Genomic DNA, 10,862 nt, shown 5'->3' with positions numbered 1-10,862 from the left:
GGGGTGGGCTCTGCGGGAAGGGCGGGCCAGGGCCTGAGGAGCCGGGGGAGGGCCGGGTTTCGTGGCGCGCAGGGAGCCGGGCTAAGGAACTTCTAACCCGGGTCACGCGCGCGGAGGCGGCGTCCACGAGACTAGTCCCTAGGCTCCTCTGCGGTACTGGTCGAGCCCAGGACTAGCGGAAGGGTGGAGCTACACACGCCACCTCCAAGGAACAGGGGTCAGGGAGGGATTGCGTCTTCCTGGTCCACGTGTAGAGTACTTTGTTGTGGTCCTGGGGAGCCTAACCGCGTGCTAGACCGGAATAATACCACTGAGTTACACAAACTACGGAAAAGCATAGGTGATTCATTCTAATTCACTTAATAGTATTGATACATCAGGTATCAGATCTATTTAGACTATTCAAAAAATAGAGTAAATGTTTCCAGGCAAACAGGCAAATCTTACAAAACTCTTTAGAACATAGCAAATCTCTTTTCTTTTTTTTTTTTTTTTTTTTGGTACCGGGAATTGAGCTCGGGGCTTCATGTTTGTCGGGCAACACCGGCTGTGAAATCTTTTTATCTACAAAGTATAAATATTAACTTAAACGTAATAAAGAAAAATTAGAAATTTGTGGAGAATAACTTTACAAAACTCATTTGCTTTTGTTTCGCAGTGCAAGGTCAGGGAAGGAATCCAGGACCTCAGTATCACTAAGCCTGTGCTCTACCACTGAGCTGCATTCAGTACACCGCTGTGTTGTTTTTTTCACCCCTTTGTTTTTGATGCAAAATTCCTTGTTTAATAATCTCTCAATTCCAATATAAGTCACAAAATGAATCTGGAAATATTTACACTTAGGTGATAATTTAATTGTCCAAGTTTGAAATAAAAGCTGGCAATTAAATATAGAGGTGTTAAGAAATGTATATATAGTGAATTCAAGGACAGCCTGCCTGAATGACAGAGTGAGATCCTGTCTGAAAAAAAAAAAAATCATATATATTTACCAAAACAGTTCATGAGAAAAATACAACCATTAATTAATAAGGCAGAAATCAATCCACTGAAAAAGATGAACAAGATGGAGATTAACAAGGCAGCCATAACACCAAAACTCAGAATGAAAATAGGAAATATTTACAGAGACCATTGATGTTTTAATTTCTGAGAAAGAGTAACCTTATCTCAAAAAACCCAAAGAAAAATACATTGGAGAAGATCGTCTGAATGTGTAGAACACAATATAAAAGCAAGATTTGATGGTGTGATATGCTATAAATTCTTAAAATTCTATTTTTTTTCTTTCTTTTTTTTTTGGTTTTGGTTTTTTTGAGACAGGTTCTCACTATGTAGTTGAGACTGACCTGGAACTCACTATGTAGCCCAGGCTGGTCTCGAACTCACAGCGATCCTCCTGCCTCAGCCTCCCAAGTGTTGGAATTACAGGTGTGCACGACCACACCCAGCCCTTAAAATTCTATTCTTTACAGAAGTTTTAACTTTTTTTTTTTTTGTACTGGGGATCGAACTCAGGTCCTTGTGTTTGTGAGTAAAATTCTATTCTTAATACAACTATATTTCTAATACCAGTGAAGCAACAAAAAATGTGACCAAAATCTTCAGTAATCCATTCTGAAAAACAAAGGACAGCACTTTATTTTTGATATCTCAAATTAAAAAAAAATAGAAATTTCCCTTTCCCTTTTTCGGACACACAGTAGAGCTCCAGGTATTTAGGTCTAAATGCAAGACAACATTTAGATACACTAAATTTATAAGAAATATCAAGAAATACATGTGCTTCATTCTAAAGTGAGATTTGGCAATATAAATCAAGAGGAACAGATCACTGATTGCACACTTATGGTTGTAAGTTGTACAGTCTGTAGGACAAGAAAACCTGATTTTCTACATCAAAATATTTCAAAGATGCATTCCAAGCAGATATAAGGCAAAATATGAAATAAGAAAATGTAAAATAGGGGGCCGGGGAATTATCTCAGTGGTGCTACCACTTGCCTTGCAGCACACAAGGTCCCAAGTTCAATCCCCAGTACCAAAAAAAGAGAGAGCGAAAGGGCGGGGGATTTAGCTCAGTGGTTCTGCCACCTGCCTCACAAGTGCAAGGTTCTGAGTTTGATCCCCAGTACCAAAAGAAGAGAGGAAAAAGAAAAAGAAAATGACTTTTTCATCTGGTAAGAGTGGAAAAATCTTCAGATATAAATTTTTAAAAGCACAAATGTTAAGGTGTGTGTAAAAAGATACAAAAAGAGTAAGTAGGAGGATTTCTGTTCAGCAAACAATATCCTCATTGACATTAACCCGACAATTATAATTAAAGTATTTTCATTCTCTACAAGAGATAACTAAAAAAGAAAAAAGCTTATTAAAAACTATCCTCGACACAAATATGAAAACATAATATAGGCAAATAAGTCATAGAAGGGCTTACAGAGAAAAGGACAACAAAGGTCTAAAAGACAGGAAAATGGAAGTGAATATCAATTCAAGTCAGTAAAATTCATCAGATCTGAAAAAAATCTCATGTTTGTCCATAAGACAAGTAGGAATTACTGCTCACTGGTGGTGGTACTGTGGGCAGTGTTCGTTGCATTTTAAATTAATAGACACTGCACTAGCAACCATCATGATGTTTTCTCTAATCTGTTTCTAGGACAGCAAGAAAGAGAATGCTCTCTCCTCTGTTTCTCTGTCTCTCCATCAGTCTCCCCAGCAAGACCCTGCCTCAAACAACAACCAACAACAACAACAACAATACAATAATAAATCAACTTAAAAATTCTTGAAAACTGGCTATCCCCATGTAGAAGAATGAATCTATACCCATATCTCCCACTCTATACTACAAAAATTAAAATGAATCAAAGATCTACATATTAAAACAGAAACACTGAATCTGCTGAAAGATAAAAGAGGTAAAACTCTTGAAAATATAGGTATAGGCAAGGACTCTCTGAACAGAGCCCCAATTGTGCAAGAAATAACAGCAAGAATCAACAAATGGAACTATATCAAATTTAAAAGCCCCCTCCCATAAAGGAACCAATCAAAGGGGTGAAATGATAAACTACAAAATGAAAAAAAAAATGCCAGCCATTTCTTAGGAAGAGGACTAATATCTAGAGTACATAAACAACTCAACGGGGAAGCATCAGAGCCGTAGGAGGGCTCCTTAGGGTGGCAGCTCTGAAACAGGACCACGCAGCAATGGACCCCGGCCATTGGCTGATGCTGGAGTAACCGATTTATACACATTTAGCTCCTGGATGTCACAGATATTTAGCATTAAGCATGGGGCTTTAAAGAATGTCCTTGACAGTTCATGAACTTCTCCTGAGGCAGATTTGAATTTCAAGGGTCAGAAACCACCGTGGCTAAGGATTTATCCAGCTCATGTGTCAGCCCCCCACCGCCTGGAGTGTGCTCGTCACTTAATTAAATGCTTATATAAATCGACTCAGATGAAGTGGTATGTATGTTTCTTTGTGAAATGTGTAAACACCAAGTAGTTTCTCTGGCTTGAGAAACTGAAAGTGTAAATAAGGATCAAAAGGTATAATAGATAATGTGACATAGGAAGAAAAGGTACCAAGGGGAAGGGGAGTGGGACAGGTAGGGGAAAGGAAAGAAGGAAAAGGAATAAATATGAGAAAAGGAAAAAAAAAGATAAAGTCTTTTTAATAGGGAAGGGTGGAGGGGTGGAAGGGAGGGCAGCGGAATGGGGAAAAAATAAGAACCAAGATATGTAAAGGTACAAATTCCCAATGATGAATGTCATTACATTGTATACCTAAAATGTACCGACAAACTTAATGAATAAAAAAAGAATAATAAAAGTGAATGTGGGGCCAGGGATGCAGCTCAGCAGCGCCACACCTGCCTGGCAAGTGCAAAGTCCTCAGTTTGATCCCTGGTAGGAGGGGAGTTTGAGTGGGTGTGAATGAGAAGTTCTAAGAAAACAGTGATTTAAAAATTGCTTTAGTGGGCCTCCCATGGTGGCGCAAGCCTATAACCCATCGCTCGGGAGGCAGAGGCAAGAGGATCGCCTCGAGTTCAATGCCAGCCTGGGCTGCATAGTGAGTTCAGTCAGGGCCAGCCTGATCTACAAAGGGAGATTCTGCCTCAAAAACCAAAATTGTTTGAGTCGTCTTATATTGAAAGACTCATCAAGAATGTGAAAGATTTCCTTATACATTTCAGTAAAACCCATTGTCCTTTATAAGGACAAAAGATGATGATGCTAGTGGTCTTTATAATTCTGACGACCCAGAAAAGCCTGGGGATGTAATCTTCCCACATGACAAGAGTCTAACATAGTTTCTGTTTGAAAGTAAACATTGTGAAGCCAGAAAAACAAAAGACATGCGACAGTGAAATTATTCTATATTACCACCATGGTAGATACACGCCATTTAAATATTTGTCAAAGTCCGTAGAATGTACAACACCTGTTGATGGTTGCTGATATATGTACTTGCTTTCTAATCATTATAGACTACAAGCATGTATTGATAAAAATAAAAATTTTAAAACAAAGTTCATTGTGAACCTAACATTACTCTAAAAATATTAATTTTAAAAAAATTCAAAAAGTTAAATCCTGAAAAGTAAAATGCCCAGTCAAAAAGGGGACAATAAAATGAACAGACACTTCTCAGAAGAAGTATAAATGCACAAGTGCATGAAAAAGTGTTTGGTATATTCTGTCATTTTAAAACGCAAATCAGATTTCACCTTTCTCCAGAAGGAGTAACTATCATCATGAACTCAAAAAAACAAGAAATTCTGGTGAGGTGGGGAAAAAGGAACCCTTCTACATTGTTGGTGCGAAAGTAAACTATTACAATCACTATGGAAATCAGTGTGGAGATTCCTCAACAAACTAAAAATATCAATTCCATGCAGGCCTGGAATTCCAGCACTTGGGAGGCTGAGGCAGGAGGATTGTGTGAGTTATAAAGGCCAGCCTGGGGTACATAGTGAGTTCAAGACCAGTCTGGGGTCCATGGTGAGATCCTGTCTCAGGAAGAAAAAGAAAAGGAAATTGTAAAGCTAACTGACAAGGTTTGTGTTAAAAAGCAAATCTTGGCTCTGTCTCATGAATCTGAAGAAGTCAGGAAACTGTAAAATAGAACTTTAAAAGTTACATTTTTTTCTTGTAGACATAAGTAGTTCCTCCAAAGTTCCTTCTGCTGAGCACATAACCAAAACATCCTCCCATCAGCCTAAAAGAAGTAACCTAGTATGTAGACGCTCGCCCCCAGGAGGCAGGAGCCCATTGTCTCCCCTAGGAAAAGGAAGGAATTGAAAGTGACCATGAGATGTGGATGTGGAGCTCCCCCTCCACTCTGCTCAAATCAAAGAGGCAAAGGAGTTTACGTGTTTTGTTTTCTTGCGCTGCTCCTAAGATGATGTTTCTTCTTTCTAAGAGGAAAATAAGCTGGCTATGGTGGTGCACACTTCGAATTCCAGCACTGTGGGAGCCTGAGGCAGGAGGATCACAAGTTAGAGCCCAGCCTGGGTAATTCAGAAACTTAGTGATACATTGTCTGAAAATAATGTAAATGATCTCAATTCACCAATCAAAAGACACGGATTAGCAGAATGGATCAAGAAAGAAAACCCAATGGTACGCTGCATACAAGAAACACATTTAACCTAAAAAGAAATTCACAGACTAAAAAAAAAAAATCAAAGGATGGAAAATAGCATTCCATGCAACAGAAGCCTGAAAACTAAACAAGCAGGAGTAGCTATCCTATTTTCAGACAGACTTTTAGTCAAAGCTTCTCAAAAGAGTCAAAGAAGGACCCTACCTATTGGTGAATGTATCCTTTCAACTGGAAAAGATAACAATGATAAACATATATCTGCAGTGCACCCAACTTTACAAAGCAAATACTAATGGACATAAAAGGTCAGATAAACATCAACACAGCTATAGCGGGAGACTGCAATACCTCTCCATCACAAACAGCTCAACTAAACAAAACAATCAGCAAACAAATATCAGAGTTGAACCAAACCTTTAAACAAATGGACTTAACAGATATATACAGAGAAGGTATGTTCCACCCAACAAGGGAACACACCTTCTTTTCAGCCACAATGGTACTTTCTCCAAAACAGACCACATACTAGCTAATTAAGCATGCTTTTAGGTCAATGCAAAAAAACTGAAAATTTGCCATGCATACTATCAGGTCATAGTGCAAAGAAACTAAAGATTGATGGCAAAAGAAACCACAGAAATTATGGAAACATGGTGGAAATTAAACAGCGCACTACTGAATAATCATTGGATCAGTTTAGAAATTCAGGAAGAAGTAAGACACTTTCTAGGATTAAATGACAATGACAGTACAACATACCAGAACTTATGTGACACAATGAAAGCAGTCGTAAGAGGAAAGTTTACAGCTGTGAATGCCCACATCAGAAAAACAAAATGAGCCCAAATAAATAACCTAAAGATGCACCTCAAGGTTCTAGAAAAACAAGACCAATCCAGAGTTAGAGCTTTTATTTTGGTACCGGAGATTGAACTCAGGACCTTGCACTTTTACAAGGCAGGCATGGTGCCGCTGAGATAGCTAGATCTATTATCAGGAGGAAATTATAAAGGTCAGGGCAGACATTAATGAAATGGAGAACTGCAATTGAATTGCAGAACTGGTTCTTTGAGTGAATAAAGAAAATACACAAACCCTTAGCCAGTCTTACCAAAAAAAAGAAAAGACATAAATCAATGCAATTAGAAATTTTAAAAGTGAGGGCCGGGGATTTAGCTCAGCGGTTCTGCCACCTGCCTTGCAAGAGCAAGGACCCGAGTTCGATCCCCGGTACCACACACACACACAAAAAAAAAAATTTAAAAAGCGAAATCTCAATGGAGACCACCAAAATCCAGACTAGCAACTATTTCATGAACCTGTATACTGAAAATAGAAGAACTCAGAAGAAATGGAGAGACTCCTAGATACAAATACGAAACTGAACTGACTTATAAATACTGATTAATTCAATAACCAGCAACCACATTGAAGCAGTAATAAAACAAAACAAAAATTTGAAAAGCCCAGGACCTGATAGATTTACTGCTGGATTCTATAAGAACTTCAGGGAAAAACACACCAATAATCCTCAAACTCTTTAATGAGATTTAGTGAGAAGGATGACTCCCAAAATCATCCTTGGAAGCTAGTATTACCCTTATCCCCAACCCAAACAAAAATCTAACCACAAAAGAGAACTACAGGCCAATGGCTCAATGAACATAGATGCAGATATCCACAAGATACTGGCATGTGGACTGCAAGAAATCATTGAAAAGATCATACACTGTGACCAAGCAGACTTCATCCCAAGGATGCAAGGATAGCTCAACCTAAACAAATCAATAAATATTATTTTTCACATAAATAAAAGCAAAGACAAAACTCATATGATCATCTCAGTAGATGCCAAAAATGCCTCTGACAAAATTCAAAATCAACTCATGATGAAAATCCTGAAGAAAACAGAAGGACCTTATCTCAATCTCATAAAAAGCCACTTATGTCCAACCTACTTCCAATATCATATTAAATGGAGAAACAGAAAGCTTTCTTTTTGAAATCAGGAAAAAGAGAAGGATGTCCACTATCACCATCCCTGTTTAACATAGTCTTCAAAACATTAGTCAGAGCAATTAGGTGAGAGTAAGAAACAGAAAAGTATGTATAGCAAAGGATGAAATCAAAGGGTCATTATTTGCAATTGACACAATTCTCTACTTACAAAACCCAAAACGTTTCACCAGAAAACCCCTAGAATTAATACCAAATTCAGCAATGAAGTAGGATACAAAACAAACACACAAAATGAATATAGTTGTATACACTAAAATGAATCCACTGAGAAATTAGAAAATTAATACCATTCACAATAGCATCGAGAAAAACTAAATACTTAGAAATTGATCTAACCAAGGAAATGGAAGACCTTTCCAGTGAAAGTTTTCTCATGCTGAAGAAGGAAATCAAGGAGGACATCAGAAAATGGAAATATATCCCCTGTTCCTGAATAGGCAGAACCAATATAATCAAAATGGCTATACTTCCAAAACTGATAGATCTAACACAATCTCAATCAAAATACCAACAGCATTTCTCACAAATCTAGAGAAAACAATCCTAAAATTCACATGGGACAAGAAGAGACCCAGAATAGCAAAAGCAAACTTGGCTAACAAAAGCAAACAGGTGGCATCATAATCAGAGCTACGAAGTTGTACTACAAAGCTACTGTCATGAAAACAGCACAGGACTGGCACAAAAATGGAATGACGATCAATAGAACAGAACAGAGGAAGAAGAGACAACTCCATGCACTTTCAGCTATTTGATCTTCGACAAAGGGGCAACATACATACTGGAGGAAAGGTAGCCTCTTTAATAAATGGTGCTGGGTACCAAAAATAAAAATCAATAAAATAAATGGTGGTGAGAAAATTGGATACCACATGCCGAAGATTGAGTTTAGTCTCATATACCTCACCATGTACTAAACTAAATTAAAAATGGATCGATGGTCTCAAATGTTAAAACAAAAACACTTCATCTTTTGGAAGAGGAAATAGGTAAAACTCTTGAAGACATAGGCATAGGGCAAGGACTTTGTGAACAGACCTTCAATGGCACAAGAAATAACCAAGAATCAACCGATGGGATCATGTCAAATTAAAAATCTTCCTCACAGCCAATAAATAAATGAAAAAATGTTCAACATTCCTGGTCATTAGAGAAATGCAAATTAAAACAACACTGAGATACCACCTTACTCTAGAAAGAATGGATATTATCAAGAAACTAAATAATGACATACGCTGGCAAGAATGTGGGAGGAAAGAAATCCTTTAACCTTGTTGGTGGGAACGTGAACTCTTCAGTGCCAACACAGCCAGAGTTTTCTAGACAGTCCCCACACTTGCTTCCTTTCTTTGGTTCCTTGCTCCAAAGTGTCTTCTTCTCAACTGAGTGCCAGGGAAATAGGCAAAACTGAGAGAAGATCTTTGTCCTCATGAGAGGCCCCCTGGGCAGTGACTCTTATCTCCCGCTCTAATATCACCGAATCAGTTATTTTTCCAGATCCAGAAGGTCACAGATTTTTTCTGCTCTTTTTGCCTTTCTTTTGTCTGCAGACCAAGAGATTCTGGCCAGGCTCATTCCTTTCTGGTAATACTTGGCTAAGAACAGCAAGGAGTAACCGACTCACGCCCGTATTCTGGATCATTTCAGTCACCTCTTCCAGTGGCACCATGGTAGGATTATGCCAGCCTTTAAAGTTACCCCAGCAACAGTTTTACCAAACATTTTGCCATTAAAGAAGAGCGCATTTCATCTTTTCATCCAGTGACATCAGTTCCTGACTTCCTGTCATGCATCTACTGAGCCAGTGCCAATATTTTGGGTGTCTGATTTTTGTTAGTGAGGATGTGTTAAGATAGTTTATTAAATAGATCCTAAATGTAAGCTTTTGTGTTTATTTTGTTTTGGGAGGGTTTGTTTGTTTGCTTGTTTGAGACAGGGTCTTGCTATGCAGTTCAAGCTGAATTTGAACTCACTATGTAGCCCAAGCTAGCCTCAAATTTGTATCAGTCCTCCTGCCTTAGCCTCCTGAGTGCTGGGATTACAGGTATGTGTCACCATATCCAGCACAAAATGTAATACTGTCATTTGAACACAGTTAAAATTTATTTGTGGCTGCTGTGCTGGAGAACAGACCCAGGGCTTCACACTTGCTAGCCAAGTGCTTTACAACTGAGCTACCTCCTCTGCCCCTTAAAATTTATTTACAATTTACCTTACATCAGGTATCTGGGTAAATGACAAGATCTGCAGGGGCAGTGGCAGGGCAAAGAAAGCTCTGCTCTACTAAGTTACTGAAGGCCAGGATGCTGCCTTGAATAGGTGGCTTCCAAGGGTGCTCTCAGCATCGCCTTGCCAGACATCTAGGAGGGGGGAAAAAAAAGCAAGAAGAATGAATGGTTAGACATGGAAAAGGTTCCTAACGCTTCTCTTCCCGTACCGCTGCATGGCCACACTAAACTGCAAGAGAAACTGTGAGAGTGAAGAACCGATGTTGGAAGACTGTGGCCATGCATTAGCGGGAGACCGGAGAAAAAGGGAACTGGCTCATCAAGGGTGGTGCTAGCAAGTCCTAAACTTGAGGGCAGGCCACCAGGCTAGAATTTAGGTAAGGGCTGATACTGGAGTCCTGAGTCCAAATTCTGCAGGGCAATAAGCTGGAAACTAAGGCAGGTTTTCTAGGCTACGCTCTTGGGAATTCCTTCTTCGGAAAAACCTCAGTCTTTGGATGGTGTGAAGCCACACACCTTATGAAAGTGATCTATTTTACTCAGCATTTACCGGTTGAAATGCTTACTGTACCTGAAAACTACCTGCACAGCAACATTGAGAATGACAAGGAGGCCCCACAGACTGGCCAGGTGGACACATGAAATTAACCATCACAGAGCAAAGAAGGGACTGTGGTTACTTTTGGAACAGAACACATGGGTAAAGGCAGAAGGATTGCACGAGGAAGAGAGGCATTGATTTTTCTTTTCATTTTGTACCTATATAAATAGTCATCCTTTCGCCACGTGTTTATACGAGTTTCTCTTGTAAGAAAGGAGGTAACACGGCACAGACCAACAATACGAGTCTGAAGAGAAGGCTTCTTGAAAAAAGAGGTGGGGTAGCTAAGAGCACTCCCATCCTGCCTCTCGGTCCCCGGGCAGGAGGGACAGGGAAATGACAGCCCAGGCTCAAGAGGGCTGGAGTTGTAGTTGTTAGGGAATTGATCATGTTAAA

This window comes from Fukomys damarensis, unplaced genomic scaffold (assembly GCF_012274545.1).
Source record: "Fukomys damarensis isolate Sample0158 unplaced genomic scaffold, DMR_v1.0_HiC HiC_scaffold_19, whole genome shotgun sequence".
Classification (NCBI taxonomy): Eukaryota; Metazoa; Chordata; class Mammalia; order Rodentia; family Bathyergidae; genus Fukomys; species Fukomys damarensis.
This window is presented reverse-complemented; position numbering follows the sequence as displayed.